Below are 7340 nucleotides of genomic sequence, written 5' to 3' on the forward strand. Positions count from 1 at the left end.
TGCTGGTGCTGGTATGCTGGGGACCAGCATCCCATGCTGGTATATTTAATGCTGGTATATTTAATGCTGGTGCTGGTATGCTGGGGACCAGCATCCCATGCTGGTATATTTAATGCTGGTATATTTAATGCTGGTGCTGGTATGCTGGGGACCAGCATCCCATGCTGGTATATTTAATGCTGGTATATTTAATGCTGGTGCTGGTATGCTGGGGACCAGCATCCCATGCTGGTATATTTAATGCTGGTATATTTAATGCTGGTGCTGGTATGCTGGGGACCAGCATCCCATGCTGGTATATTTAATGCTGGTATATTTAATGCTGGTGCTGGTATGCTGGGGACCAGCATCCCATGCTGGTATATTTAATGCTGGTATATTTAATGCTGGTGCTGGTATGCTGGGGACCAGCATCCCATGCTGGTATATTTAATGCTGGTATATTTAATGCTGGTGCTGGTATGCTGGGGACCAGCATCCCATGCTGGTATATTTAATGCTGGTATATTTAATGCTGGTGCTGGTATGCTGGGGACCAGCATCCCATGCTGGTATATTTAATGCTGGTATATTTAATGCTGGTGCTGGTATGCTGGGGACCAGCATCCCATGCTGGTAGATCCAATGCTGGTATATTTAATGCTGGTGCTGGTATGCTGGGGACCAGCATCCCATGCTGGTATATTTAATGCTGGTATATTTAATGCTGGTGCTGGTATGCTGGGGACCAGCATCCCAGCACCAGCACAACATATGCTGCTCACTGCTGAGCCTCTGAGCTCCGTCTTTTAGCGACAGTGATTTTGCATATTTGAGCCCAAATCACCTGCACTTGCACCTGGTGAGGTTTCTTTTTTCTAGATGTGCAGTTTTTAGATTTACCTTCTTCCTCCCAGGCAGAGACACGAGGCAGCGATGGATTATCTATCTGCACTGTCTTATCCGTCAGAGTTACTGTACATTTAATGGACGTTTGGTTTCTGCCGGCAGTGTCTGGATTTTTAAATCTCACCTCAAAATCCATTTTTATGTTTCTCCTTTCCTGCATCGCCCCTTAGTTTTGATTTAATTCACTCTCTCGTCTTCTTTTACTGCTTTAATTCTCAATATTTGTCACAATATTACTATTTTATTCTTTTATATTGTTATTTTTATGGCTTTCTCTAAGGTGACAATGTTTTTTATTGTATTTCCTCCTGAAAATCACCCTTCACACTTCAGAAAGTGCGGTAGAAATTCAATATTTATATTTTTTTATTGCTAGCATTACATGGCAACAGCAGCTTCAGCACCCAAGACTTTAGTTCAGCTAAAAAAGGACAGAAGCTGCATTCACGAGTCAGTAACGTTGGGCAAAGGAATATTTGACAAAACTATTAGTTTTGTTAAAGCGTTTGCTAGTTTTATTTTTATTTTTTTAATGCTTGTTTTAGTTTAATCATTTTTAAGGTGGGTTCACAGACGACACGAATTTAATCCTTGCAACGCTTTCCTCACTGCCAAGTGTTCACACAACCCACAATTACTCCAGCTGAATGAACCCAAAGTAAATATTTTACTGTGATTTAATTGCAATAAACGAATCAGACTGATGCTGAAATAACTACAATATGATGCAGATTTATTAAACATATGGATTGATGCTTTGTCAGGTCTGTCAGCAGGACAACAACCTTTAAAATGTTTGTTTTCTGAGTGGAGTTTGGATCAATCAGGGCTACGCTAACCTGTTCACAGTAAAGTAAACGACAGCTGGAATAAAGTCACCAGGTAGTTCAGCCTCCTCGCTTTCTTTTCTCCAAGTAATGTCCGGTTTTTATATAAATATGAAGTCGTAGTCCGACAGAGCTCTGGGGGCCGACCGACGCTAACAACAACACTGGAAAATGCACGGAAGCTGCTGAGAAGCTCCAGTGAAGATAAATCAAGTTGAAATCCCAAAAACTAAAGTAAAAATCTAATTTAATAAAAGCAGTTAACTCTGAGCTCCTCCTGCGGGTAAACGGCGTAGCTGTCAGAGCAGAATCCAGATCGACTACGGGGGGTTTATTGGTCCAAAAGTCTATCTATCTGTATAAATCTATCCACACACGTTATTTATTTATTTATTATTAAATTTAGTATGTATAGATTTACATTAGCTCACATCGTTGGGCTCTAAATTAAACATCATTAAACTTCTAACCAACTCCATCAGTACAACAACAGTCACGTCATCCTCACCCGCTGCTGCAAACACTTCCTCTAATAATCTTTTCATTCTCCAATTTATTCCACTCTAGTTTAAAGCCGACACAAAGAGGAAATAGTCGCTACCTTTTTTGGCAGGCTTTTAATTTGAAATGTCTACGGGAAGCATCGAGCCTAACTGATGGCGGCTTAACAGTGATTGGAGAAAAAGGATTAATTATGATCGAAAAGAGTGGTGAGTAAAACGTGTCTCTGTGAGGGAAGTAGTGCTTATAATGGATTCATCATGTGAGCGGTTAAAGTGCGGCTGACTCCACCACGCCGCTGGTTCTTTGTACATGTCGGTTATTAATTATAAATTTAACAGTAAATCCCTGTAGAGCAGTGGAAAGGTCCTTTACCTCTGAACTTTGCTCTCTGTGCAGGGACTATCCGCTGAAAACAGCGAGGTCATCGCCTTCAATCCCGCGACGAGAAACATTACAGAGGCAGTCTGACTCCGCCCACTGAACACAAACAGGAAGCTGGTATAAAAACAAATATGCGTGACATTGAGCGGTGCAGGGAACCTATTTGGGAAATGTTGCAGATTTCAGCTGGTTATTTGTGAGGAGTAAACAAACTGCACAGGTCAGAGCGCCGGCTGTGCTGCAGGTTAAACGCCGTGTCAAAGTTAGTTTGGAAATGTAGCAGCTGGATGCACTTTGACTGAACTCCTATTTTAACGCCAGTAGCTTCAGCTGCTCCTCCAAAACATCCTGTGGCTGAATCCACGGCGGATCACTCGGTTCTAATGAAGCCGCTGAACACAGGAGCTGCCGCTCTGTAGGATGTGAGCACGACAGACAAACTGTAAAACAATTAATTGATTAGTTATCAACTCTCGATTCGTCGGGTTCAGTCTTTCTAGTAGAGAGATTGAATATCTCTGGGCTGGGGGCAAATCAAGAAATTTAAATACATCATCTTTGGGAAACACTGAAAAACATTTTATAAACTACTAATTGATTAATCAAGATTTACTTAAAAATCCCCTGCATGTTTGTGTTGACTGTGTTTTGTCCCTGAAAGTAAAACACTGGTGATTCATTTATGGTCTCTAAACCTGCGTACAGCATTTACTTTGTTCTTTTATGTTTGTTAGAGCTTCTGTCCTTTTTTAGAAGACAAACATAAAAATGTAAGAGATATATATCCTGAAAATCTGAACGAACAGTAAAAGTCTATTTAAAGGTGGACTTTTCCTTTAATTATTTTTGTAGTATTACCTTCATTCTAGCAGGAAACAATGACAATTTAACATGACTGATAAACAGAAGTGTTCTCTTTTTCTTAGTGTTATTTAAAAAGACTCAGATTTTAGAATAAAAGCTCAATTTGTGTTGCATTCTTGTTTTATGATGATCTGGTCCGACTGGATCTCTTCCTTGTGGGTTTACTGGTTTTGCTTTTTGCACGTCGGCACCTTCAGAGTTTCAGCTCATTTTGTTTTTTTGTACTTCCTCATCTGTTCATGTTTACAGATTGTATAAATACTTTCGCAAATAAAAGATTATTGGAATAAAAAAAAATAGTTTGAGTTTTTGTGAATAAATGTGAACACTGTATGTTGAAGCATGAACCAATTCATTCATAAATAAAATAAATAATTGTTCTGGATTATGGATTATAGATGGATTATGATTATAGGATTATGGGCTATCCTTTAATAGCCCATAATGCACTGCCAGTTAGACCTACTTCAGATAGATCGTACTACTTAAACAGCTCTTTAGCGTCTGAAGCTGTTGTGAGATCTGATTGTTTCCATCAGTTTCTAAGTTCAGCAGTCTGATTTTGATAAACCACACTCGTCTTTCAGAATCAAGTCTGACCCCCGCAGGTTGAACTCCAGCTCTCTGCTCCGGACTTCCTGTTAGCAGCAGCAGCACTGATGAGACTCTGAGCGACGACCTCATTACTTAAAACTCTCCTCCGCCGTCCGACCTGGAGCTGCAGCCGGCACACCCAGACACATCCCGCACTCAGTTTACAACATGAAGATTTATGCGGACTTACCTTCACTGGCTCCCTGGTCACACGTCCCACATCCAGTAACGTCCCACTGCGAGGCCGAGGAAACACTAAGACACAAAGCATCGAACAGATACATGGAGCAGCTTGTCCTTAACGTTGTTTAGCTCATAAAGTTAAATCTTGAGAGTTTCGTCATTCCAGCTGTGGAAAGTAACAAAGTACATTTACTCAAGTACTATACTAAAGTACTAATTTGCAATACTGATTATTTTAATTTTCCATTTACTGCCAGTACAGTTCAGAGGCAAATATTATTTAACACCTTTAGTTACTTTGCAGATTCAGATGAATGATACAGAAAATCTGCATGTAATCATATAAATAAATTATAATTTTAGATTAAGATTTTATTAATCCTACACAAGCTAAAAAAACAAGATCCACATTTTAACAGAAATTTACAAATGAATGCTTCAAAGTTTTCATCCAATAATATAATAGACACTCTGAAATGGGCTACTGTGCATTAGAGCTACAACGATTAATCTAAACTATTAAATTAAATGCCAATTTTTTGGATAATTGATTTCAGCCTCACAGCGACCACTTTGTTTATTGTCGCTACACAGTTCATTAAGAAAATAATCAATAGATGACATTTCTTCATTTAGCTGACGCTTTTATCCAAAGCCACTTACTACTGCTCTACATGTCAGAGGTCGCACTCCTCTGGAGCAACGAGGGGTTAAATGTCCTGCTCAGGGACACAATGGTGGATGTCTCACAGTGGGGGATTGAACCCAACAAAGCCATGTGTCTTATCCACTGCGCCATCATTTAATCGACCATTAAAATGATTGTTAGTTGCAGCCCTACTCTGCGTAGTGAGTACTTTTACTTTTGGTACTTTAAATAGACCTATATTTTGATGCTAATGAAACATTTAAATGCAGTACTTTTACTCACTTGTACCAGAGTATTATCTAAACTGTAGTATTGCTTACTTTTACACAAGTTAAAGAGCCGAGTACTGTGCAATTGTGGCACCAAAGAGATGTATCACTTTGTGTGTAAATTTTCAAATTCAGTTAAATATAATTTAGGCTCTGCTGGTGAGATGTCTTAGTGCCTTGCTCAAGGGCAGGCCACCGGCGCAAGCAAAGTGAAGTTAAAACTAATGTAAACACATGCAAAAACTTTTAAATTTGACAAATGTTTCAATAAAATGAAAAAGCTAAAATCATAATTTGAGGTAGTCTTGAGATTTTTTTGTGGTGTGAAATAAATGTCCACCCTCCAGCCAGCAGGGGGCAGTCACACTTCACTCCTCATGTTTCTGGTTTGAAACAAGCTGCTGAAATAATAATATTTGTCTGAATGCAGAGACGAGTGATTTCTTTTCCTTTCAGTGTCTGTCAGACATCTCAGCACCCAGAGGCCTCTCTCAGATTACAATCGCTGCAGGCAACTCAACATTATAATTTCTAATTACTGTAATTATTAGAGACGCTTCAAGGGGAGAAAAATCTTTATCTTGTTCATGTGTAGCTCTCACCAAGTCACGAAGCACAGAGAAAATCTGACTGTCTTCGCACTAACACAATAACTAAAGAAAGAGTGGATGAAGTTTAGTACAATATGTCTCTTATCAGATTTTACAGACATGTTGTACAATATTTCGAAAAAGAACTGTGAATCAGAGCCTTTTCTATGAATAAAGGTTTAAAATGGTGACACCAGAGGGGATAGTAGAAACACTGGCGCTATATAAAGACACAGTATTGAACTTTGCTTTTGAGCCTTTACAGAAATATCACTGATTTTTAGATGCTTAGTTGGGAGCTCCTAAACTTCTATATGGTCTTAATTTAAGTTTTAGTTTGACATCATGAGACGGTGGACATTAAATCACAACTACAAACAAGACAAAGAGTCCACAGCCATGGAAGCCACTAAACTAAAATCACTGTCACGATTAATTGAATATTTCACCTCGATTACGATTATTGAACCATTGTTTTGTTTCTGGATGTTGCTGTTTTTTTGCCCTCATTTTATTTTATTTTTTTACCTTTATTTAACCAGATGATGTCCTTGAGATTTGAATGTTATGTTTATAAGCGAGACCTGGTCAAAGTAGCGACAGAGCACAGTTAGAAATACGAACGCCAAGCACACCCACGCCAACAAAGGACCTTTAACAAGACTAATCGTTCACTGACAAGGTTTGTGCTGTAAACATGCTCAACTATTAAAGCTGCGTTTATTTATTCACAGATTTCATAAATCCACTGGGCTGTCTAAATGTCAGTGCTACCCTCTAAACGTGAGCTAACACTGCGCTAGCTTCGGGAGGAGCTCAGTGATATAAACTGTACCTATAAAAGGAAGCATCAGGCCAGTAACTTTTACTCACATTACTTTGCAAGTAACAGTTACAACAACACAAATTACACAACATACATGAAAATTAAAACAATGGGCCCTTTAAAATAAACGAGTCTTTGGGTTTTCGTTAAAGTCTGTCTGTTATCACTTCCTGTCAATAGTTCTCTGTTAAAGTCACCAGTTGTGTGACAGTTTCCTTGTTTAAGAGGAAAGTTGGCACTTTTGGATGAAGTGTGTGTACCAGCTCAGGCCACTGATACTTTCCACACCAGGGGGAGTGTTCGATGATCTGCGTCTCTTAGATCACACAGGGAGGCTCGCCATCGATAGAAAAAGGAACCTTCCAAGTAGTTCTCGCTCTGTCCATGAGACCTGAGCTGTTTGTGCAAACAGGACTTTAAAACGATGTTCTATATATCTATATGTTGTACAACAATCACACTAAAGCACAACAACCATGTAACATTTAACACATGCTGCATAATACTCAATGATCACACTTCAGTTCAAACTTCAATTCTCAGCTCAATATCTACATAAATCTACAGTAACCAGCATATAACATGTACAAACTTGCAGAAATTACATCAAGCTCCTCTTATCCCTGTATTAGGAAAGCTGTAGGCCGTACAGTTAAGTTGCAATGCTAATACTCTGATTAGAGTACCCTTATCAGAAAAACATCATTTTCTTTCTATCCAGAATTTAAACATTAAGGTTCAATATTAAAGTAAAATCATCCTAGA

Source organism: Micropterus dolomieu, linkage group LG22, assembly GCF_021292245.1.
Source record: "Micropterus dolomieu isolate WLL.071019.BEF.003 ecotype Adirondacks linkage group LG22, ASM2129224v1, whole genome shotgun sequence".
In the NCBI taxonomy this organism is placed as follows: domain Eukaryota; kingdom Metazoa; phylum Chordata; class Actinopteri; order Centrarchiformes; family Centrarchidae; genus Micropterus; species Micropterus dolomieu.